The following is a 24,927-nucleotide window of genomic DNA, read 5'->3' on the forward strand; positions in this document are numbered from 1 at the left end:
AATATATGTGACACACACAAGGTGGCAGAATGAGCATAGGGCTACCTAAGTAAAAAGAATGGAAATGCCGCAAAAGAAATGTTTCCCCCTTATTTTTGTTCATATTTCTCAAAAGCCAAGTGATTTCTAAATATGTAGAAAGGTGGATATGATTATTTAAGACTTCAGTCTTGCCAATCATCCCATCCTCTCCTAATAATTGGCAATTAAATGCAAATGTTCAGAGCTCACCGGCTACTTCTGGAAATTAATAACCCGGGCAACTACTCACACCCTCATTTTTATTGAAAACACGATTCTATCAACATATTGATTCTCTAAGTGAAGCTGAACTTTTCTCAGCTGAAGGACAGCTGCAAGAACATACCCCTCAATAACATTTCATTTTGCTTTATAGATTTATGGGCAAATTCACCCCTGATGTAAAACCAGAGGGTGTAACCCAAACAATCTTAATAGAGTTGTATTCGTTTACTTTGAGTATGAGTCTCACATTTATGATTAACTTTAATTCATCCATGTTGCAATCTACTTGTTTGGGCACAGCACAGTTGAGATTAAATCCATCCCTTTGTCATGTCCAATAGAGTTACGTTTTATGGAGCCAGCCCTGCTACTGGCCAGATGGACATCTAGCTAGAATAAGCACAGTGTTCTGTGTCCTGCTGCAAGAATACATGCCAGGTTGATGCTCCCTCTTCTACTTTCCCTGTCTAGTTGTTTCAACATTTGGGTAGGAATGGGAGTTAAGGTGTGTCCAACTGCATGGATGTGTTCAAACACTTCTTGCCCTCTAATGCTGTTGGGTCCCTTTTCCCAGAAGATCTCAGCCCCTTCCTTCTTCTACAACTGGTAATTTCAGTTAATAAGGCTATATATTTTTCATGCAAATGTTGGTAGTATATAATGCATGCATACATTATATTTTCATAAAAAAATAAATCTGAAGCGAAAGCTTCATGGGCTAGAGCCTACGTTATTGTATGTGTGAAATACTATCCTTGGGAAATATGTGTGTGTGTATTGCAAAACAAAACAAAACAAAACAAAACAACACAACAGGATGTCATATCCAACATGTAGTTAAAACTAAAAGTAACCAGGGCACACATTTTAGAAACCACAAATCGGCACTTTAATTCTTAGAACCACAGTCTGCCAGAATTATCAATTATTGCTATAGGGATGCCAACATATCCAACAATGTTAGTAAAAAGAGAGAACTTCTGGATGCACACACTGGACACGTTACCAGTGCATGGCCTCAACCTCTTTGAGGATAGTACCTTAGCTTCAATAAGTTAAACCCTTCTGAACTTTCCAGCCTCAAAACTCTATAACCACTACGTTGGAAACAGCATCATTTTTCTCAGAGCAACTGATAAATGTAGAAGCCAAAATGTTATGTTAAAGCCCAGCTCTATTCTAAATATGTTGATGTTTCGAAAGCATTGCAAGGTCCACGATGCCTGCTACCTTGGCCTGTGTTGGGATGGCTCATTAGACTGCAACACTGACCTGTGAAGGAGGGAAAACTTCTTGCTGCAGTTGGTTGCAGTAGTCAAGAAATACTCTCAAGTCCAAGCACAATGGTAATATAGGGAGGTTATTATGCTACATTTTGTTTAGGCCACATGAATGACAAATGGCCCCTGTCTTAAAGGCGAAAGGGTTTTTTTCAAAGCTGGAAGCAACAGTAAAACTTTTATCCACTTACCGAGTCAGCCTTTGAAGGGCAAAATAACTCTCATTAGACAGCGAAAAGTCCTTTGATCACATTGAGTAGTCATTCCTTTCGCTTGCTCTTTCACTGATGGGATTTGGATAAAAATGCCTTAACTAGATATGATAAATGTACTGGGGTTCAGTGGCCAAGATCTTTACTCACTGCTCTGAATTCAAAGTGTTTCTCCATCTGAAATGTGAAATTATGCAGGCCTGACCCTACTCTTACTAGAGAATATGTGGCCCATGGAATGTGCTCCTGAAAATATTAATGGCAAAAATGTCAGGTATGTGTTCCTGGAGCAGCGTCGCTACATGTCGCCTGTTTCTGAGGGCATCTTGGAAATGCATTTACCTGTGCTAATGAGTAGATTATGAAATTCAAATGTGTTCTGTGGATGGTTAAATTCCTGCTGACTGTCATTAGAAAGTAGATGCTGGGTTTTCCCTCCCCCTCCTTTTAGCAGTTCATCCTATGTACAGCCACACAACTGTTCAGGTAGCATGTAAAATAAGGGTTCATCAAATGTATCTCTCCCATTGTACATATTTTACTCCTTTTTCCTAAGGAGCAGGAGGGATGGAGGAAGTATCTGTTTTAAATGGATTCATATATGGATTCTGGTAGTTCTAACACAATCAAGCTTTTTCTGCATTGGACTGCCCCTTGCGTCAAGTGTCTAAGCTGCCCGTGCTTTGTCAGTTTCCCCCTCTTATTTTTTAAAAAGCTTGGCTAATAATATGGAAAATTCTATGCAAAACATACATACATTATACAAGAACCTTGCTGTACTGTACTTATGCAACATACCTCTATCTCGATCTCTATCACAGTTATTTGCATCCTTGTAGGTAATCTGTTCATGTACTGGATTGAATATGTGTATAATATGCATAGACTATTATACATATAACAGCACATATGTAAAATGCAAGAATTGTTCATATTTTAAGCGGAACTGTGGGAGGGAAGTGCTTCCAAGTTCACTGCCACAATGAGGACTATGAACAAGTGAGGCCATTTGGCATCAGACCCAGCTATACTGGAACGAAGCAAAGGTTTGTCCTTGGGGATTCTCTGTTTTATACAAAGGCCTGCCTGCCTGGATGCCTGCCTGCTCTAGCACTCTCTCTCCTGACCTGTTGGCATTTGGTGTTTGATGTACACCAGTGGCTGAGAATCACAAGTGAGGAAGAGTGCCGTTGGGCTCAGGGTCTCTTTGTGGGCTTCACATGGACATCTGGATGTCTACTGCGAGAACAGCATGGTGGACAAGATGGGCCTTTGATTGGATTCAGCAGGGTCTTCTTATGTTCTTATGGGCATCACACTAATAAGGCCCAAATTTAAATAACATTTTAAGAATACAATCTGTTAATTTAACTGTTTCTTATGTTCTCAATCTGAATTCAGTTTGACACATTTCCATATCAGTTTCTGAACAAGTTGTTTTAAACTGTTTTTAATATTGTGTTTTAATTTCAAAACCCACTTTAGGGTGGCGGGAAATAAAGTAAGTAAGTAAGTAAGTAAGTTCTTATGAAAATTTGACAACATTTTAAAACAAAGTTCTCCTAAAATACACCTTTTTGCATGCAATTTTGTCCAATACACATGTTTTTGAAAGCTTTTTTTTGTTAATTTTTAATGCACACTTGGCCCTAATATACTCCCCTTTCACACATTTTTGAAGTTGGAGAACTGCATTGCAACATTTGTACAAGTATGAGCTTTGAAGGCTAGCTGTGTTTCAGTTCACTTATTGTTTTAGGAAGCAAACTGAACCAAATTTCTCCCCCATCCCTACTCAACCTAGTTCTCTGGGAAAGGGCATGATACAAACGTTAAAATAAGTAAATATATTTGTCTAGCTGCATTACAGAATTAAGTAGAAAGATGCGAGCATTTCAAGTGTGACTCAATAATCACAACAAGCACAGAGACCTGGGTAATGGGCATGAAATGAATACTGTATTTTCTCTAAGATTGTACTTGAAGTTGCTTAATTTAACTATGGCAAGCAGTTTATTTTTAGATTATGGATTATTTCTCTTGATGTTCCCCACTCTTTTCTCACTGCATATGTACATGCTAGAGAACAGGCTGGCAGAATTTTTACCTCTGGCTTGATTCCTATCTCAAAACACAAGCTTATTTGATTGGTGTGGTGTATCTTAAGACTCTTTAAAAGATAAAAATAAGTAAGCACTTCATCAGACTTCCTTGTTTGTTTTGCTTCAGAGAAGGGAGGAGAGGATAACCGTGGAAGATATTTCCAAGCCAAGAGGCAATGGCAGTTCTAATTGTTCATGTGAAACTCTGCACATTTGTTGACAATGCTGCATTAATCTTTATCTGCAAACACGTTTTCGTGAAATGCAGGTGAATGCAGTCAGGTAGATACTCCCAAGAGCTTTTGATGTAAAGAGTTGGACCTGAAACAAAGCTAGAATAATCCAACACCGCTTTGCTGTGCTCAGTATTTGTCATACTAATCTATTCCTCTAATTTTATGTGAAAATCTTGGGATGGGGAAAGAGTGTGGTTGGCGCAAAGAGAATGACATTGGATTGAATCTAGTCATCCCTGAGATGGTAAAAGAGACTAGAGGGGAAAGAGGCAATGTTACTGGGAGGTACTGAAATGCTATCTCTCCCTCTCCCTCTCTTTCCCAACTGGAATATATTCTCCAGTGCTGCGCAACAGCTATATTGACATAAAGGGGTGTCATTAATTTACCACATATATGATTTGTAAAAGCCAGCATATGGCCAATCAATTCATCCTTAAGACTGTGCAATGCATGACTGTGGTATGGAATTTTGTTGGGGAGGCAGTGGAAATATGACCAGCAGGATAGGTACTGTTATTGTTGACGCAGAGAAAGAAAAAAGTAAAAAACAAATTCTGGGGGGGAAATCAAAAGATCCCCTCTAGTTCCATTAGAACAGGGACTTCTGGACTATTTGTCTGTCTAAAAAGTTCAGGAGAAGGTACATGCTATAACAGATTATGGCAGATTTTACTTTGAGCAGCAATATGTGATGCATGCATTATGAGTAAATTACTGTGAAAATGTAGTATAAGATGTTAGCCTTTACAGTTTTTGAATGAGCCAGTCACGCTTTGTTTTAGTATTGATAAACCAAATGCTTTGAAATATGGTCCAGAAACCTGAACATCTAACCACCAGGAAAATATCTCTAATACTTGCTCAATGTTGGGTGGGGAAAAAAAAACCTTCAATCAAATCCAAATTAATCTGCTCTTTTCCACCCTGTTTCCTGCCCCTTTGGGAAAAACAGCAACATTTGGAATACACTCCCCCCCCCAATCTAATTTTCAGTTTTTCTGTAAGATGGTCTCATGTAGAATGACTTTGTAGAATTTGGATTTTCATCAGCCAATGTGGCTTCACTGGTGTAATCTCATTGCAGAGGCTATGATAGGGTTGCAGGACTGGCTCAAGACATTGTGCTGCTTCAGGCAAAGGCCGATATGATGCCCCTCTAGCATTCCATGTAAATAGGATGATAGAACTGGTAGTTGAATCTTCCTTGAATACTGGTTTGTTTCCCTGCAACAACTGAGGGAGGCAGGCTACTTCAGAGGCCACAGAGGAGGCTGTGTTGCCCACACAGCTGTGGCCTCCAGCACCTCCAGCATCTGCTTCTTGAGATGGATGCTTAGCTCAGGACTGAGGGGTGGGAGTCAGTAGGAGGCGTGCCAAACCCATAAAATGAGTTCGTTCACAGAAAAGCCTACAGAATGACAGGGCTTTTTCTGCTTGTCATTAAAATGGCTAGATGGGTGCCGGAAGGTAAAAAGCTTTAAATGTTTTAAAGTTAGATGATAATAGTGCCACATCAGTGTGCTTTACAGACCAGTGAGAACAGTATGGGAGTTCGGCGGGGTATGAGTTTGCTGTCCCACTGCTGGGAAAAAGAGATCCCTCTTGATGGAAGATGCCGGGAATGCATGCAACAAACATGCATTTATCACACTGAACACTGAAGCCTTTTCTTCTGGGCAGCAGTGGTCCAGGTGGCAGAGCAATTTGTCTTTGTGCTTGGTTTTGGCCTTTGTGTGCAGATAAGGCACATTTCTTGCTCATTTTCATATCCACGTGTCTTTCTTGGGTGGCTTGAAATGTGGACCTGTTGAACACAAATCTGTTTTAACTGTTTTTAATATTGTATTTTTCAATTGTAACCTGCCCTGTGACCTCATGGAGGGCAGATGATTATTATTAATAATAATAATAATAATAATAATAATAATAATTATTTCAGGGCTCGCCATGCATTTCTTCAGCCCAGCTTCCCTAAACCTGTCTCAGGAAACCAGTGGTGTATGAACTCCTGTAGTTCTACAGGTTACAATTTTCAATAATTGTTAAAGGGAAGTCTTAGAAAAACCTGTGGTTTTCTCAGGGCTTTTTTTTCAGCTGGAACAAACCAGAGTTCAGTTCCAACACCTCTCAGTTGCATGCCATTGCCATTATAAGAGAACCGGGGAGGCGTTCATGGTGAGTTCCAGCACCTCATTTTCTAGAAAAATAGCACTAGCTTTTCAAGCCCTCTTCTCAAAGTAGCTCCAAACAGAGAGGTAAACATGTAGAGCAGGGGTGGGTGGGCTGCATATCCTGCCCCTGCCTCAATATCATATTGGCGCTGCCTCAAAATTTGTGCCTGGGGCGGAACTTTTGCAATGGGGAGGCTATGCACAGCAATGGCATTATACAGTTCACAACTAGGCTAATTCTTCCTGGTCCCTGACAACTCTAGGATCCCTTCACTGATAATGCCGGCTCCCTTCGGTTGGTTTCACCTTAGTCATCTTAAGGGCAGTTTCAAGCAATTGTAATATCTGCTTCAGAGTCTTTCCTGGGATAGTACATTGTTCATTGGTGAGGATCAGGGATGAGTGAATCTATCATTTACTGTTCCTCTTAGTTTCTCATTTTTCCAATCTTTAGTTCCCCCACATTTCCACATCAGTTTAAGGTGTTTTTTTTAAGTCCTCATGAAAAATTGTCACTATTTTAGTGTGAATTTCTCCTAATATATAATGTTTCATATGCATTTTTCCCTAATATACATATTTTTCTAAAGAATTTCCTCTAATACCAGTCCTTTTTGTATGCTAGTTTCATCAACATATGTTTTTATTTATGCGCTGTACCATATTGAACACATTTTTGTAACCATTTTTGGTTGGAGAACTGCATTGCAAAATTTGGAGATGTGTGAACTTTGAAGGAATTCTTTGTTTCAGAAAGTGCAAGTTAGGTAGGTCCACCTTATATGTGAAATGAAATGATTTTTTTCTCTCAAGTTAGGATGCAGCAGCAAAGCCCAGCTCACCCCCCCTGTATTTGCTACTGGAGAGTTTAGCCCTCCATCCTGCCCTATAGTTTGCTGAGCATCATTTATAGTCCACAGCAGGGGCAGAGAACCTTTCTGAGACTGAGGGCCCCATTCATTTGTATTTCTAAGCATGAGTTAGCCTTACATCACAATAACATATTTATCTCAAAATACAATTTGTAAATCTTTTGTATTGTGAAACAAACTTCAGGGGGATTTTGTGTATTAATGCAGATCAAATATGGAAATGGATGCACCCTAGGAAATATTTCTACTGAAGCATATGGGGAATGTTGTAATATTAATCCTGATTAGAGGCAGTTTCTGATACAGATAAGAGAAAAACATGAATTCCGGATTTCCTTTTTCTTTTCAGACCTACTTTTCTCCTTCAGCTCTGATCGAGGAGGACAGAATGAAGGGCAATATTTGCAGTCTATGGGTGGGTTGCATTGTCTGGTGCTATTCCCACTGAAGGATGCTGGAGTGGCACTTTGTGGATCACATTCTGTCCACAACATTCTCTCAAAGCCTAACTCATGTGCCTTGAAATATATCATCTAAGGGTGGAGCTTTTACAGCTATTTTTTACAGCTCATCTACTTATGCAATCTCCTCACACCCTATCTTTAATACCTTAAATGAAATTTCTCCTCAGCAAAGGCAACAACGGAACTAAATAGTGCAGGATGAGCAAGTGACTGATATGCCAGAATAACAAAAACAAGAGCATTAGGAGAAGTGAATGGCTGGGGGGTCTGCAGATATCTGCTCTCTGATTAATGGTGGACAAAGGGAGACCCCAGGTTGATGTCTGTTTGGAACAGAGAGGCAATTTTCTGTGATCCCTCCTCCCCCCTACAGTCCCCCTGCCATCCCTAAATTTGACCCAGAGGTCTGAGGCAACTTCTAGAGCAGACTTTGGGGTGCACAGGCAAATTTCTGGGGTGGGGAGAGGGGGGTGGAGAGAGAGAGAGAGAGAGAGAGAGAGAGAGAATGACCTCTTTCTTTGTTCTGTTGATGGGTGCCTCCCATCAATTGAATGCCAGTCAACTATGGACTGAATTTGATGGCCTCAGACTGTGATGTGGTTTATACCTATGTACAATAAGTAAGTAAGTACAGTAGATAGATAAATAGATAGATGATAGATGATAGATAGATGATAGATATAGATAGATAGATAGATAGATAGATAGATGATAGATAAATAAAGCCAATCTGCATTAAAAAACCCTATGTAGTCTTTTGAAATGATTCTACCAGAATATGGATCATTTGTTGCTGTTGTGGGCATCCGTCTGTGTTGAGAAACAATAGAGTGCACCTCTGAGGATGAAGTCAAACTGCTGGAGAATCACAGTGCCTGCTGTGGCTGTAGAGACTGATAACTTGTAACTGCTGCCTCCCATGTTTTTGCTGCAATAGCAGCAGCTGTTTGATAAAGGTGGTAATTTATTTAATTATTAAATAAATAAATAAATTTATATACTGCCCTTCATCAAGAGATCCCAGTGCAGTTCACAGAATAAAATACAACAACAACAACAACACCAGCAGCAGCAGCCCTTTATCAGGAAGTTCCAATGTGGGTTACAATAACTTAACACTCAGAGTTAAAACAGATTACAGTCACGGGAATAGGTTGGCCCCTGAAAACACACATCATAGGTGTCAGGCAGTAAAGAGTTGCATTTTCATCATTTGTCGAAAGCTGTATAGTGAAGAAGCTAGATGAACCTCTGTGGGGAGGGAATTCCACAACTTAGGTGGTGCCACGGATAAAGCCCTTTTCTGGGCCACCCCTCACAACAGAAATTGTGGAACTACCAAGAGAGCCCCTTCTGCTGATCTTAACACCTGAGAGGGGTGTGTGTGCGCGACTCTCCAATATTTGGGGGCTAACTTGTTTAGGGCTTTAAACGCTAGTGCGGCCCAGAAATGAACTGGCAGCCAATTATAATAATAATAGTACAGTTCCCAGGAATCGTTGAGGTGGGGAAGGAATGTGCTTTAAATGCATGGCGTGCACCCAGTGTAACACAACTACCCATCTGAAATCTTTTTTAAATATCTTTAGCAGATGGGTGTGTTACCCTCCATATTGGGTGGAGGAGGATTTCCTACTGATCTCAGTTTGTCTGACTAGCATGAAAACTGTATAAACGGCACACTTAGCACTGGAGTTCATCTGCATGAACTAGGCAACAGCAGTATAATTTATATTCTAATCCACAAAGTCTCACGTCACGTTGGCATAGTGTCAACCCTTGGTGTGAAACGGCTTGCAACTTGCTCTCTTCCGCCTGGGCCTCATTACCCAGCCTCTTCTAAATAACCGGCATCTTAGCCTGCACATTAAGACATAGAAAGTCACTGACTGTGAATCAGAACTGATGTGACTGTTGCTTTGTGTAAGGCTTTAGATGTTTTCCTAAAGGGATTACCACTCAGCCATTAAACAGTGTTAGAAATGCTGATGTCACTCAGCAAGTTAAGGAGAATACATATCCTTACAATCCCAAAGAAAAAAAGTACACCATTTATTTGGCTCCATTTTTAGCTTTCTCTTCTTGTTAGGTGGGGGGAAATCTACCAGTAGCTTCAACAAGGAAGAAGTAAAGACTGGATCTTTCTTTCTTTCTTTCTTTCTTTCTTTCTTTCTTTCTTTCTTTCTTTCTTTCTTTCTTTCGCAATGAGTTCACTGAAACTTCATTATACTTTTCCTGATTGTTACTGGGGGAAAAACACTTTTGCTTTTGCAAAAAGCAACTGCATGGGTACGGATTGGTGCTATTCTTTAAAAATCCTGACCAAGCAAGAGCCTTGGTCAACTGTAGCATTCCCCAATGGATTGAACTCTTGCCCTTCACTCTATTATCTCCCCCTGCCTGCTGCAGTAAGCATGATTTCAGGTGTGCTGGTCAGCACAACAGAAAGGAGGAGGTGAAAACAGGCTGTAGAATAAACAACAACTGATCTCTCTCTTAATCAGAGAATGTAAAGAAGCCAATTTCTAGGTTGCAGCAGACTAACCTAGGTATGACGCATCAAACCAAAATGTCTGGGTTTGTTGGAAATGCAACACCAGAGATCAGCCAGTTTGTGACTTAAGGGTAATCTGTTATCAGTAAGTCAGCTAACCAAGAGCGGTGGTGGTGGTGGAACTGTTGCCAGGCAGAGTGGCCTGATGTTTGCTGCTGTACTGTATGCCCTGATTGGCTGTACAGTTCTGAGGGAGCGTCTCCTCTGTATTTTTAGTTGAATGCCTACTTGCTATGTTCAAGGCCTCAAGACAAAACTTCTCTGTTTATTTCTTCTCAGATTGTACACTGCTTTTGTTTCATTTCCTCAGAAAAATGTTACTGGGATTTCTTTTCTCTCTGGACTCTATATTATTTAAGCACTTTTGCGAACATGGAGTTCTAGTTGCTGTATACTGCTTACTTGAGAAAAAGTTTCTATGAGCTTCTAAGGTGGACAGATATAGAAGATTCCAGCATCTTCCGTAGGAATGTCTACTGGACCTGGATATATGGTCTTTGTAGCAGTGCATTCCCTTCTGATCTAGTCTCCTGCAAAGGACTATATAGATGGTCCAGTGAGCACTGACTAGCCTCCTATTTTACCTTCCCAATGGCTGCTAAATATGCATGAAACACTTCTAAGGAACATTCTTCCCTGTAAGCGAATGGGGTCATTTCCAGAGAGAGTAAATGATATTGCAAATGGGAATGGGATTTGGCTCACCAATCTGAACTCATGTAGAAATGATTGTGGTGATCACACACAAAATGGGATAGAATTCATTAGACAGTCTTTCTATACAGTCTGTGGTTGTATATAAAAGTGTGACTTGGCTCTGTTTATGGAAAAAAAGAGAGATTTATGTGTTTATGTAGCTGACAGAATCCAATGATGTGCCAATTTCTTTTCTTCTTCATCGTTTCAATTGCCACAAGTGCAGTTTCTTTTTAATTCCATAGGATAGCTTGAAAATGGGGGTAATATACCCAAGGTAACACGAGTACCATTATTTTAATTATGTTTAACTACAAACGAGTGCAATCATGCTCTAATGGGAAGCATTCAAGTATCTCCTCAATAAGAGATTTAGAGACAGTAGATGTGATCATAGTCTTCTGTGGAGTGAAGCGTTCCACCACTGAACATAAGCAAAACTGCAAAAAAGCTCAGTCCCCTTTCAATTAAATAGTCAATGAATATGTTGACTTATAAATATCATTTATTTACCACAGAGTTGATTGCACCTGAAGAGAATTTCCACAATGCAACCAATGCTTTCCTACTTTTTAAGCTTTTCCTCAAAACGTCAATAACACTATTAGAATAATGCAACTTTAAATTGTAGTTTCTTATTGCCACAGAACTCTAATGCAGCTCTTGAAGGGATTTAATGGGGTATTGTGTTAAACAGCTAATGAAACGAGTGAAAATGACTCTATACATTGCATACATATGCATGAGAAGCGTATTCCCTCACACTCGGTGCCTTAGCACAGAATTTCCTGAGCACACAATTCATTCTTAAAACAAGTGTGGAACTTAACTTTAAAAGGCTTCCTAGATTGCCCCAAGAATCTCACCCAGAATCATACCTTTGGCGAATTAAACAATTGATAGCTTTTTATGCTGTGTGTAGGTTTTTGTTTTGTTTGGTTACTATGTTATGCATTTCTGTGTTTTTATATTGTAAACTGCCCTGTGATCCTTGGCTGAAGGACGGTATAGAAATGTAATAAGTAAAAGCTAAATAAAACCTCATAATATGTGCCATTCATTCCAATATAACACTTCAAATTAAGCATAGTATTTGATATTCTGCCTACTTAAGTTTCTGGCCCCACGCGACACTGGTATATGATGCCCCCTAAAATGGTTGCCCAGAAGGAAACATGGCCTTTAGGCTTAAAAGGATTCCCCATCCCTGTTTTACATTGCCTTGGTAAGTTTGTAAGTGAATATGATCTTATGCAGTTGCCTTAACTCACATTCTCCCTTCACCATTTAATATGCCTGTGTGCTTGGAGACAAGCACAGATTTCACCTGCTCCCTGTGTGAAACCCTGATAAGGTATGGGTCTCTTCAGAGTAGTGTCACTGATTTGGAAACATGGGCTTGTGGAAGAGCTGAGGGGATGGGTGACAGTCAAGACCTTATCAGGATTACACAGCAACCTCCTGAAATACGTTCAGCTCAACTCCAGCTGCCATAAAATACTCAACCTACATTTTGACATGCAGTATAGGTGGCCCTCAATAATGGAATCATATGAAACTTGTAATGCTAGAGAAGACATAAGAAACACTGATTTTGTGCAATTTTGTGAGCTGGTTTTTGTTCACGCTTCTTCATCCAGAAAGCCTTCTAAAACCCACCCCCTCCTTTTTCCAGTAGCAGGAGATTGAGAAATGAGAAAAAAATATTTCACTGCTTGCTAACCATGACTGCCAGTCATTGTAATGTGTTGTTGTCTTGTGATTGGCACCCCACTACTTCCTCCCTTAGTTGAAAAGGATTTTGGCTGCCTCATTCCTGAGGGCACCACAGGGTCACTTTAAGAGTCAGGCACATGATAGCTATAGCGTCAGAATTCCTATACTTGGAGAAAAGCAACAACACCAAGCCTTTCAGATAAATGAAGCAGTTGTCTGTGATGAAGATGTCGGTTTCCACAAGGTTAGCACACCACCCCCACACAAACTTTTTCTGTTTCAAACACTCCCCAAAGCATTGGGGGAGCCTACTAACATTTTACAGACCTTGGGAATTCATTTTGTCTTCATATGTTCTTCATTCCCTAGGCATAGGATGGAGCTCTATAAATTAATTGTCTGTTTCTGTAAGCAGCCCCCAGTGCAGATGGAGGTTTGATTAGCATGTGTGTATCCTGCTGACGTCTGTCCGCTGCCCCAGCCACATTGACAAACCCAGCCACAGTGTGGCATAGGCTTCACCATCATTAACATTCTTTAGCTCTCCAGGAAATATACATGAAAGGCTAGCATTTCCATTAGGCGAGGCAATGCTTGCAGGAAATAAAGACTGACATATTCTCACTGGTAACTGAAGCAATCCAATGTCCTCCAAACAGAAAGTCATTTAATGAGGGAAGGCATGACCTGGCTTTAGACAGCTAATGACTGCTCTGTGTACAGAATATCTCCCAATGGAGCAAAAGTTTATTGGTATGAAAAAACAATCCTCCAGGTTGTGTGTATATATATATATTTTTAAGGGTTATTTTGGTGCTTCTCATAATCATGCTTTCATACTTCAGAACCAGAATTTTGTTTGTAAAAGTAATTGAAAAAATGGCTGCCCACAAAGTGCTATTATTTTACAAAAACACAAAAGCATTAAAACATAAACAAGTCCAGCACAATAGTCTTGTACATTGATCACATTTTAACTTCAGTATTGTGTGCTAATATATTGTTGTTTCTCTACCAGATTTGAAAAATGACAATTATTTGTACTCCTGACAACCCTTCCTTCCTTCCTTCTGTCCTTCCTCTTCTCCCCAAATGGCCTGAGTATGTTAGTAATTGTTTTGATTGTTAGTGGTCTTATTGTTTAATTGCCATTTGTTGTGTTTTAAGTTATTGAGCAGTAGAAAGATATAAGTGTTTAAATAAATGTTTGTGGGTATCTATCTAGCTACTGCCTGAAACCTACTCTACGCCAACTGAAAGCAGTTCTGGATTTCAGTCTTCCTCAGCCTTACTTGGAGATGTTGGGGATTGAAACTAGAACCTCTTGTGTGCAAAACGTGTCCTTTAAATGTTATTACCTCAAATGCTTTTGAAGAAACAAAGTCATATTTGGAAGTGCTCTTGTGTGAACTGATGGAGTCTTAAGCCATATTTGGATATTTCCCTTCACATAATTACAGTGCTATTATGGGTGTGTGTGTGTGTGTGAAGGCATGTTTCCTGGCCCCACAGGGGTGGCATGTCCCATTTCACCAGCTGAGGCAAAATGGGCATGTACTACTTCCTGCCCTCCTGCTATGCTGCAGCCCCCACTTACGCTGCATGCCGGAACACCCCCCTCACCAAACTTGGCAAAAGAGGAAACGCTTCACAAGGAGTGAAGAAAATGAGCAGCAACGCTGTGTACTGGAATGCCCCATGGCAAGAGGGGGCTTTCTGCTGGCAGCAGAAGCAGTGGGGCAGGTGGGATGGGGCCTCTTGTTCTTCCACTGCCTGAGGCAGCCGCTTCACCTCGCCTCATGGGCCAGCTCTGTGGCCTCAGCTCCTCTGCCACATGCTTGTTGGCCAGTCCATGCGCCTCTCACTTGTGTGATGGGGGATGCCGTAATAGGGCTTTACTTCTGAGTAAATTTGCATGGGCGGGGGGATGAGATAGAAAATAGCATAGGGCTCCTGCATCTGTAATAGTTATGTAGAAGGGGGAAGTTGAATGGGTGTAGCTTGCCATGTTGGCTATACCAGCTAAAATTCTGTCTTCTACAAAAATATTAAATTTAGTGCCTGGTCTCTTTTACATCTGGCCACTCTAATACATGGGGAGATAGTAACATATATCCTGGTCCTTGGGATGTAACATCTCCCGTTTGTATTCTGTTTGACTACACTATTCATGTTAAATAAATGCAGTATGCTAGTAGAAGCAATGATGGGTTTGCCAAGTACTCTGTTCAAGTGTTGCAGGTTTAACATTTTTTGGGGTTTTTTTTGGGGGGGGAGGTAACTTGAAGTCCTACAACTACCTGCAGCCAGCTTGAATTTGTCCCATCTTACATGTAACTGAGAAATCCCCTTGGTTTTCAGTAGAGGACTAGATTTGCTTGGAAGATTTTGACACTTATTTTGGAAAAAAGCTTTACAAGATATAGTTCCAACATGATGTATCTAATTCCTGGTTCGCCAGCTTGCTCCCTTTTGCTAGGTCTTTAATCTGCTCTATGTGAGTGAACTGTGTTTTACAGATCAAGTGAATTAATGCACTAAGTTCTCTGGTGGTGGATTTCAATGCCTTCATGTACAGAGAACTTGCTCGTAAAGTGTGGCACATAAAGGAAATGTATAACAGACCTCCATAAAGTTAAATCTCCTAGTACAAGTAAACTCTTATCAATGGTAAGCTTTAAAGAGCCATCTCCAGAAGCTGGACTGGATTGAAACTTCAGAATAACTCTTATGTTCTAAGATTTACAGTCCATTAGGAGATCTATTTAATATTTCCTTTCCTTGGCGCCTAATGGCCCTTTAAAAAAATGTGAATGCCTATTAACCACAAAAGTGACTCATAGCACTTTAAAAAGTGGATTATTGCATGCAGTGGGACAATGACAACTCCTCGTTCTGCTTCTCTGTTATAATACCCCTTTGAAGTAGTGTTCTAGCGATTTGTATGTTCACAAAGGAAACCATCACTGACATCTTGTTTGAGATAGACATACCTGTTTAGGGCATGGTTGGGGAAACTTTGGCCTTCATTTTGTTTGTTTGTGCAGCTTTAAGCATAACAACTACATTAGCAATCTGGCCCACTATCTTGCATCTTCCATCCACAGTCATTGTGGGGCAAGGAAACGGTGGAGAATATTCACCAGCGGAGTTAACCAGGGCTATTGACTGTCTGGCTCCGAAGTGCCCTCTCCGATTGCATGGAGCCCGGACAGCCCCGTGGGTTTCCCCGGAGCTGAGGGTGATGAAACAATCGTTGAGACGGCTAGAGCGCTGGTGGCGGAAAACTCATTCTGAATCAGACCGGACACGGGTTAGAGCTCAACGTCGAGCCTACCAAGTGGCAATGGCGACGACGAAGAGGGCCTTCTTCGCCGCCTCCATTGCATCTGCAGAAAACAGCAGCAGGAGACTTTTTCAGGTGGTTCGCAGTTTATCGGAACCACCTGTACCACCGGGGCCTGGTAGGGACCCCAAGATCTCCTGCAATGCTTTTGCAAAGTTTTTTGCAGATAAAATCGCTCAGATTCAGAAGGAGGTAGACTCCACAGTGGGAGCAGGGCCAGGGCGGGAGAGTGCTAGAGTTCTGTCTGGTCCTGTTATATGGGATCAATTCCAATCTGTTACCTCCGAGGATGTGGACAGGCTGCTTGGACGAGTGAAACCGACCACCTGTCTCCTTGATCCTTGCCCATCCTGGCTGATAAAAGCGAGCCGGGAAGGGCTGGGCGATGGGCTTTGCGGGGTGGTGAATGCTTCCCTCTGTGAGGGAGCCTTCCCAGACCCGCTGAAAGAGGCGGTCATTAAACCGCTTCTTAAAAAAACATCTTTAGACCCGGCCAATTTGGCCAACTATCGCCCAGTCTCAAATCTGCCATTCTTGGGCAAGGTGATTGAGCGGGTGGTTGCTGAACAACTCCAAGCACGCCTGGAGGAAACGGACCATTTGGATCCCTTCCAATCGGGATTCAGGCCTCAACATGGGACTGAAACTGCCTTGGTCGCGCTGGTTGATGATCTCCGGCGGGCTAGGGACAAAGGTGAGAGCTGTTTCCTAGTTCTGCTGGATCTCTCAGCGGCCTTTGACACCATCGACCATAACATCCTTCTGGACTGTCTAGAGGGGCTGGGAGCTGGGGGCACTGTCATACAGTGGTTCCGCTCCTTCCTCCTGGCCCGTGTCCAGAAAGTGGTGGTTGGGGGGTGAGTGTTCAGACCCCTGGGCTCTCACTTGTAGGGTGCCTCAGGGTTCTGTCCTCTCCCCCATGCTTTTTAATATCTATATGAAGCCGCTGGGAGAGATCATCAGGGGGTTTGGGCTGGGTGTTCATCAGTATGCAGATGACACCCAGCTCTACCTCTCCTTTAAATCAGAATCAGTGAAGGCGGTGAAGGTCCTGTGTGAGTGCCTGGAGGCGGTTGGAGGTTGGATGGCGGCTAACAGATTGAGGCTGAATCCTGACAAGACAGAAGTGCTGTTTTTGGGGGACAGGAGGTGGGCAGGTGTGGAGGATTCCCTGGTCCTGAATGGGGTAACTGTGCCCCTGAAGGACCAGGTGCGCAGCCTGGGAGTCATTTTGGACTCACAGCTGTCCATGGAGGTGCAGGTTAACTCTGTGTCCAGGGCAGCTGTCTACCAGCTCCACCTGGTATGCAGGCTAAGACCCTACCTCCCCGCGGACTGTCTTGCCAGAGTGGTGCATGCTCTGGTTATCTCACGCTTGGACTACTGCAACGCGCTCTACGTGGGGCTACCTTTGAAGGTGACCCGGAAACTGCAATTAATCCAGAATGCGGCAGCTAGACTGGTGACTGGGAGTGGCTGCCGGGACCACATAACACCGGTTCTGAGAGATCTGCACTGGCTCCCATTACGTTTCCGAGCACGATTCAAAGTGTTGGTGCTGACCTTTAAAGCCCTAAACGGCCTCGGTCCTGTATACCTGAAGGAGCATCTCCACCCCCATCGTTCAGCCCGGACACTGAGATCCAGCGCCGAGGGCCTTCTGGCGGTTCCCTCATTGCGAGAAGTGAGGCCACAGGGAACCAGACAGAGGGCCTTCTCGGTAGTGGCGCCCGCCCTGTGGAACGCCCTCCCATCAGATGTCAAAGAGATAAAGAATTACCTGACATTCAGAAGACATCTTAAGGCAGCCCTGTTCAGGGAAGTTTTTAATATGTAATGCTGTACTGTTTTTAACACTGATTGGGAGCTGCCCAGAGTGGCTGGGGAAACTCAGCCAGATGGGCGGGGTATAAATAATAAATAATTATTATTATTATTATTATTATTATTATTATTATTATTATTCAGGTAAAATTCTGCAAAGTGATCTTCTTGGGGGGCAGGGAGAAAAAGGAAAGGTCAGACATTTTCTCTGAGGAGTATCATCCTGGAAATGTTGACTCGGCTTTAGTAGTACCAGAGAGGAGAGCACAGCAGATCCTGGTTCACAGGTGTGCTTCTTAGGTTGCAGTTCTTAGGTTTTTCCGGCAGTCTCAGCTAGCGAAAAAGAGCATCAGTGGGGGAGTCTTCTGCTTCAAGCCAGCTGAATGCCCTGAAACAGGGTGTTGTAGGGATGGGGCCTCAAAAACCCTCAGGCCTCTCTGCTGTGCCAGCCCTGAAACTGATGCACCCCTTCTGGGGCTATGCATGTAATGGTGGTTCTGTCACTCCAGTTTTCCACAACTGCTGCTAGCTTGCCAAGCTATGCACACCTTCACGTGGGTAAGGTGCATGGATTACAGTGAGACTTGCATTTGAGTTAGCATGCAGTGAAATTGGGCTGTCTTGTCACTACACTGCATTGGCTTCTTAGTGGCCCAGCAGAATCATAAAACTAACTTCTGTCAGTAATGGGGCCATTGCATTGTTTGCCATCACTTTCATTTTTTTTTTACAGCAGCAATGAGGCCTGTAAAGAAGGAAAACTGAGCTTTAACAACAACTTGGGTGAATCATTATGTAGCAATAACTTGTAACATTCCTATTAAGGCTTTTTTCATTTGCCGGGTAAAATATTGTTGCCGAAAACCCGATTTCCAAATGCATACACTTCCATTATTAACACATTGGTTTGTTTCAAACAACTTCCCTATTAAAAAATACCATTTTGCAAGATCAGACTTTGGCAGAAGTTTTGAACCCCCAAATTTGAATTGAGACAAATAAAATGAGCCTTCTCATTTGTTTGCTTGTGTCTGTGGCTATGTATAGTGTGTTTTTGTTGGATCTAAGTGATGTTAGATTAAGGCTTTCGATATTGGCTGAAATTCCAGCTAACTGTAATACACAGACTGAAGTTATTCTTTTTTCTAAGAACTGAGGAAAATAACTCAAATGGTTGCCACCCTTCTTTCATAAGTGAGTTCTGACTAACTCTTGTGTATCTGTATTTGTGAAGCCCTGAAAACATAATGAAGCTATTTCATTAAAATGCATCATTTGAGACTAAAGAGATGTCTGAATCTCTTTGGAAAATGTCTCTTTTGAACATTAATAGGACAACAGGAAGAAATCCTTCAAGATTTCAATAGAAAGAAGATGCTTGAGCCTGAAGGATCAATGTTATACAAAGGTTGGGTGCAAGGTATTTTTTTCCAACTTCATTAGTGACTTGGAAAGATGATATTGTTATAGACACATCTGAAGTTGTTAAGAAATGGCTTGCATTTATGTATGGTTTGTAAGAAGAATAGGAATACATGGATGTGTTTACTTTGTGCACTCCGTAAATAAAAAAAAAGTAAAGTAAAAGAGAAGGAGCAGCTCAGCTGGTGGTAGTTGCTTTGACCTGTTTTTGAAAACATCTGGAGATGCTTCACATTTTCTTCTTTAAAGTATAAGATGAAGGCAGGATCATTGTGATGACTCAAAGAGCTGCCTGCCTTCTCCGGAGTACAAGGAGGAACTTGCCTTTTCTTTCTTTTCCTTTTCTTTTTACAAATAGCAACTTGAAAACATTTGTAGCTATTAAATGCTCTGGGAGCATCTGTCTCCATCCTGCCAACAATGATGACTGGGGAAAGTGGTATCTACAGCAGTTTGATATATGCCCTTCCAAACTCTTATTGGCTTGTTAATAAAATATTCTGTGCTGCGCACTGATATCTCAGGCAGAGGTCACCTAAAATGAACAATGATGGGCCATGTGTGTGTGTGTGTGTGTGTGTGTGTGTGTGCGTGTGTGTGTGTTCCACTTGGAATTTAAGTGGAATACCCTATATTCTACTCAGACTTGGATTTTAATCTCTTTTTTCTGAATTCCTCATTTATTTAAATATACTCTCCCCACTCTCTTAATGCATTTCTACTTATATTTAGACTATTAAACCTTGGAATGTCCTCGCTTTTCTCTTTCTTTCTTAGGGGCTGGATTTGGCTAATTACAAGTTGCTGCTGGGAAGTCCGCAAGCAGGACATGAGTGCAATAGGTCAAGCCCCCTGGAAAGTGACTAGAAACTACAATGTAAGTCTTTCATGCTTCCATTAAGTTTATGATGGCCACTTGAAATTTCTGTACATTTTGGCAACCTACGTATTGACTGCAAGCTGTATGCAGTCACTTCCAGGGATAGGGTTTAGCTTTTTTGCCTGCCATTCAAAAGCTAATTTTTTGGTCAAGAACATAAGAAGAACCTTCTGGATCAGGTCAAAGGCATATTTAGTGCAGCATTCTGTTCTCACAGTAGCCAACAGGTTGCTGATGGGAACGTCGGACTTGCGTTTGACCAAGCGACTCCTCTGGAATCGCCTCTGACAATGTTTAACGACCTGAGCCTCTGATAAGGCTCCAAGCACATTCCCCCATTACGCAGAGTATCCAACACACAGGGAAGGACGAAAAAGGATGAGTTTTATTTCTCTCTACGCAGACAGAAAAGAAACATCCTCTCTCTGTGAGAGCAGAGAGCAACTGGAAAACAAAAGAACAGGAAACCAGTAACATTACATCCGTCTCCTGTCTTCCGTGAGACTGCCAATAGCCTGAAATCTCTGGAAAGGAAAACAGAGTCTTGTGACTCCAAAGCACTGCACAGTGGCAACACACAGAAACCTAACATGGAAATCTATTAGCAGGACATGAGTACGATAGGCCTCTTCCTATTCCACAACAACTGGAATTCAGAGGCAGGAAGACATACCCTTCATGATAAGTAGGCTAAGTTATGGGTGTGTGCAACAGACTTAATCTTACATACAACAGCAGATTGCTTGGCTGTAGGCAGGGAAATGACACACATAACAACTTGAAACGGCCAACATAAGCCCCAAGGTTGTGTGAGTTGGCTGTGGAACAACTGCACAAACACCCAAATGCTTATTTTTTCCAGATATCCTATTTGGGTGGTGTATTGCTAAATTGAGAACAAATTACTTTCTGCTCTGTTTGCTGAGTCCTCTCCATATGTACTTTGTTAGTTGTTTATGTTCTGTGAAAGCTATGAGCCCTTAAAGATGTGAGTGATATGTTTTACCCTCTAGGTTAGTTCACTGTATATAAGGTGTACCTACTAGAGAAGGGAACCCACAGGAAATCCACTACAGGCATGCATTTTCAAAGTTCTTGCAGATTTTTATGGTTAACCATATTTTGGCTGAATAAATATGCTATATTAGTGATGAGGCTAGAAACTATTCATGAGAAACGGAAGATCCTTAAAAGTTTAAAGATCTTTAATAAAAATCTATTTAATCAAAATACTGAACAACAACAACACACCAGAGGCCGAGAAACAACAGATAAAACACAACCTTTAAGTAAAATGTCAATTATTTAGCATTACAAAAGCTTTCTGGAATTAAAATGTCTTCAGCAACCAATAGAAGACAGCTTCATATGAATGGAGGCCTACATATGAGAATATGTCTACTGCAAAAATGATGTAGGTGGTCTCTCCCCTCCCCCGAACATTTCTTCATATTAAACAGAGCATATGCTGTGTCTGTACTGGGCTGATCCAATACATTATGCTCCTTGGAGTAAATACATAATTCAACCACACTGGCTGTTGAATCTTACTAGTGTTGGGACAACATTTGCCAGTGTATATGAGGCCAGCAGGCTAGCTTATGGGACACAGGGCATGCTAGCTTAGGAGGTGCTTGGTGAATAGTGGGAGCTATTGGCACCTTCAGCATCTGCCATCTGAGGCAGCTGCCTCATTCTGCCTTATGGTAGGGCTGGCCCTGTGTGTGCGTATCTATGTGTTGTGGTTCTTTAGCACCAAGGCTCGTTCCCATGTCCTTCAGCACGACTTGGCTGACCTTGCATGTGAAAAATGCACAGTTGCGGAAGATTACATAAATTGGGTTCATGTGCGTACACGCCTCTGTATTTGTTAAATTTCATTTGTTCATTTCACACATTATTATTATTTTATTATTTGTTAAATTTCTACACCGCCCTTTATCTGAGGATTGCACAGTGGTTTATAATATAAAAACACAAAAATACATAACATATTAACAAACAAAAACAACCCCCACCCAGTTTAAAAGGCCATAGATTGTTTAATTAGTTTAATTGGCCTGGGAGAAGAGCAATGTTTTTGCCTGCCAGATAAAGATATGTAACGAAGGCGCCAGGTGGACCTCTACAAGTGGGGAGTCACCACAGAAAAGGCCCATTTTCAAGTTGCCACCCTCCTGACCTCTCACGGAGGAGGCACATGAAGAAGGGCCTCAGATGATGGGTCTGGTTAGGTTCATGTCATGGTTTTCACCCCCACCACCATACACACAGAGGGAATTACCAGCCTTGTAAGAACTGAGCGAAAAATTCACTTCTACTTCTTCTTATTTTTTACAAATAAATTCTAGAAAAGCAATAGAATATAGAATAAGATCAAGACCAAGTATGTTCTGCAAAAGAGAATTTGACTTTGCAGACAACAAATGGGAAGCCAAAGTTTTTTGTGACTTTGAAGCTTTCTGTCTGCCAGTGGGGTGGTAGGGACAGGACTCATTTACAATTCAAATGTGTCTTGGTTAATAAAGGATAATTTGGAGCTGGATGTGCATCAAATATGTCCTCTGGGTTGTAAAGATGGGACCACCCAGGCTTCAGCTAATATTAGTGTTTACATAATGTTAGAAGGAAGCTACTCTCCAATTAAAAACCCACTGTCTAACTAGATGCTAACTGGTTATATACCCTGTAGTCTAAATGTTAATAGCTTTGACCTCGTTCAGCTTTATCTTAATCTGCTTGACAGAGCAAGTGAACTCTTGGTTACACTATCCATGACGATTCCTTTTCCTCTCACAGCATTTTTCTAACAGTGACAGAGCCACCTATTGTAGGCTGAATGAAAGCCTGTCCTGCCCCCACTCCCAGTCCCTGCAGCTATAAGGCTAAGTATATGAATGGCAAAACCCTTGTGATTGACGCTCTTTCAACAAAAGCAGATCCCGTTGACTGATGATAAGAGGCAAAGTTATACAACAGTGTTTACAGAACAGTGCAGGATAGCAAAAAATGAGTGATAAAAGCACTAATCTTATTGTTTCTCTAGATGAGACAGTGACCTTTTGTATTTGCACTTGCACAAGCCCACACATTGTACTCCCCACCCTCTATTTGAGCTTTTGGCTGCAGAAAAAAATTCCAGATTCTGAATGCAAATGTGAGCCAGTACCTTAAGCCACACAGCTTGACTATACTTTAGTTTTGGAAAGCAAATTGCTCATTCTTTAGGATTGTTGTGCTTCTATTTGCTGTAAATCGCCTCTTGCAGAAGATTTACATTAAAAAACAACAACAAACCCCCTACATGTATAGTTGTAAAAGTAATAAAACATATATATCCCTCCTTTCCATCCTCTGATTCCTAAGTTAGACATAATACTGGGCAAGGTGGACTGCCATTAAAGAGGCAATAACATTTTCCTATAGGAAACCAATGGGGTGGGGGTTTGCCTTGCATTGAGTTGTCACCCTGGTTATGGGATGCTGCATTCATTTCTGGACTTATAATATGTTCCACTCATCCTTCAGAAAGACCAAAGTTTTCATCTAATAAAACCATCTACTCACTGATCAGGCTGAGATCCGACATAATTTCTCACCACCATCAGTTATGTTCACCAATACAGTCTTTCCACTGCATCACACAGGCAGAGCAATGTGTGCAGTGCCTGATAAAGTTCATGGACCAGGTTGGTGCTTCCTTGCCTGCTTGTTTGCTGAGGGTCCTTTTCAATGGTGCTGTCTGTGATGCATTGGGAGAAGATGGGAGAAGATGCATTGGGAGAAGATGGCTAAGTAAAACAGCCTGCCTTCTCAAGTCAGCACCAAGCAAACATTGCTAGTGTTAGCTTAGGAGGATGGAAGTAACTGGGGAGAGGATTCAGGGAGTGGCAGTTATCACTATTTCTTCTGCCCCTAGCATTTGCCCTTGAAGTGGCTGCTTCATTCTTCCTAATGGTAGGGTCAGCCCTGCTCCTGATGCAGATGTGAAATCCCATCCAGATTGCAACATATGCCCAAAAGAACCTAGAAGATCATCACTGCGTACATTCAGAAATGCATAATCTGCTGCAATTGTTCTCCTCACCCAATCCTACTTCCACAGGTGGGTTTCCCTTGCTGGTTTAGGGTGACTCTATAGCTCCTTTCAGGGATGCGGGTGGTGCTGTGGGTTAAACCACAGACCCTAGGACTTGCCGATTGGTGGTTCAAATCCCCATGATGGGGTGAGCTCCCATTGCTCGGTCCCTGCTCCTGCCAACCTAGCAGTTCGAAAGCACCTCAAAGTGCAAGTAGATAAATAGGTACCGCTCCGGCAGGAAGGTAAACAGTGTTTTTGTGTGCTGCTTTGGTTTGCCAGAAGCGGCTTAGGCATGCTGGCTACATGACCTGGAAGCTGTACGCCTGCTCCCTCAGCCAATAAAGGGAGATGAGCACCGCAACCCCAGAGTCGGTCACGACTGGACCTAATGGTCAGAGGTCCCTTTACCTTCATAGCTCCTTTCATACAGTGTTCACATGTTCATACTACTTATGGAGCAGGTGCAGAATCACAGCTCTGGCATCACTATGCCCTGCTGTCTTGGCCCAACACCTCCTTGTATGGAGCTGAAGGTCCATATGTACAGCTGTATGCCTGTAGATGTTCCACACAACCTGCTACAATTAGGATTCCCAGTTGCATGGTCCACACATGTGCATACAACTGTATGCCTACAGGTTGCTTCTTTCCAGATCTTCAGTGCTATGTGGGGCAGGGCCAGTGGGACATGGCAGTGTCAGGTCAAGGTCAGTGGTATGATACCACTCCATCAACACGTAAGGTGGATACATGTAAGATAAGGTATGAAGGGGGCTTATATAATTCAGTGGTGTCTCTGGTAGCAAGCATACAATATGGTAA

General features: G+C 42.0%; 1 long non-coding RNA gene across 1 annotated transcript in view; it reads left to right on the forward strand.

Annotated features, from left to right (window-relative positions):
- LOC310840745 overlaps positions 1 to 23,461 on the forward strand; it is an 86,871-nt gene extending 63,410 nt beyond the window's left edge. The window contains exons 3-4 of the long non-coding RNA XR_014562081.1: positions 19,922 to 20,021; positions 22,824 to 23,461. This is a non-coding gene — a long non-coding RNA (uncharacterized lncRNA). The remainder of the gene's footprint in view (positions 1 to 19,921; positions 20,022 to 22,823) is intronic.
- Positions 23,462 to 24,927: the final 1,466 nt, after the last annotated feature.

Source organism: Podarcis gaigeae (genome assembly GCF_964106915.1).
Source record: "Podarcis gaigeae genome assembly, chromosome: 3".
In the NCBI taxonomy this organism is placed as follows: domain Eukaryota; kingdom Metazoa; phylum Chordata; class Lepidosauria; order Squamata; family Lacertidae; genus Podarcis; species Podarcis gaigeae.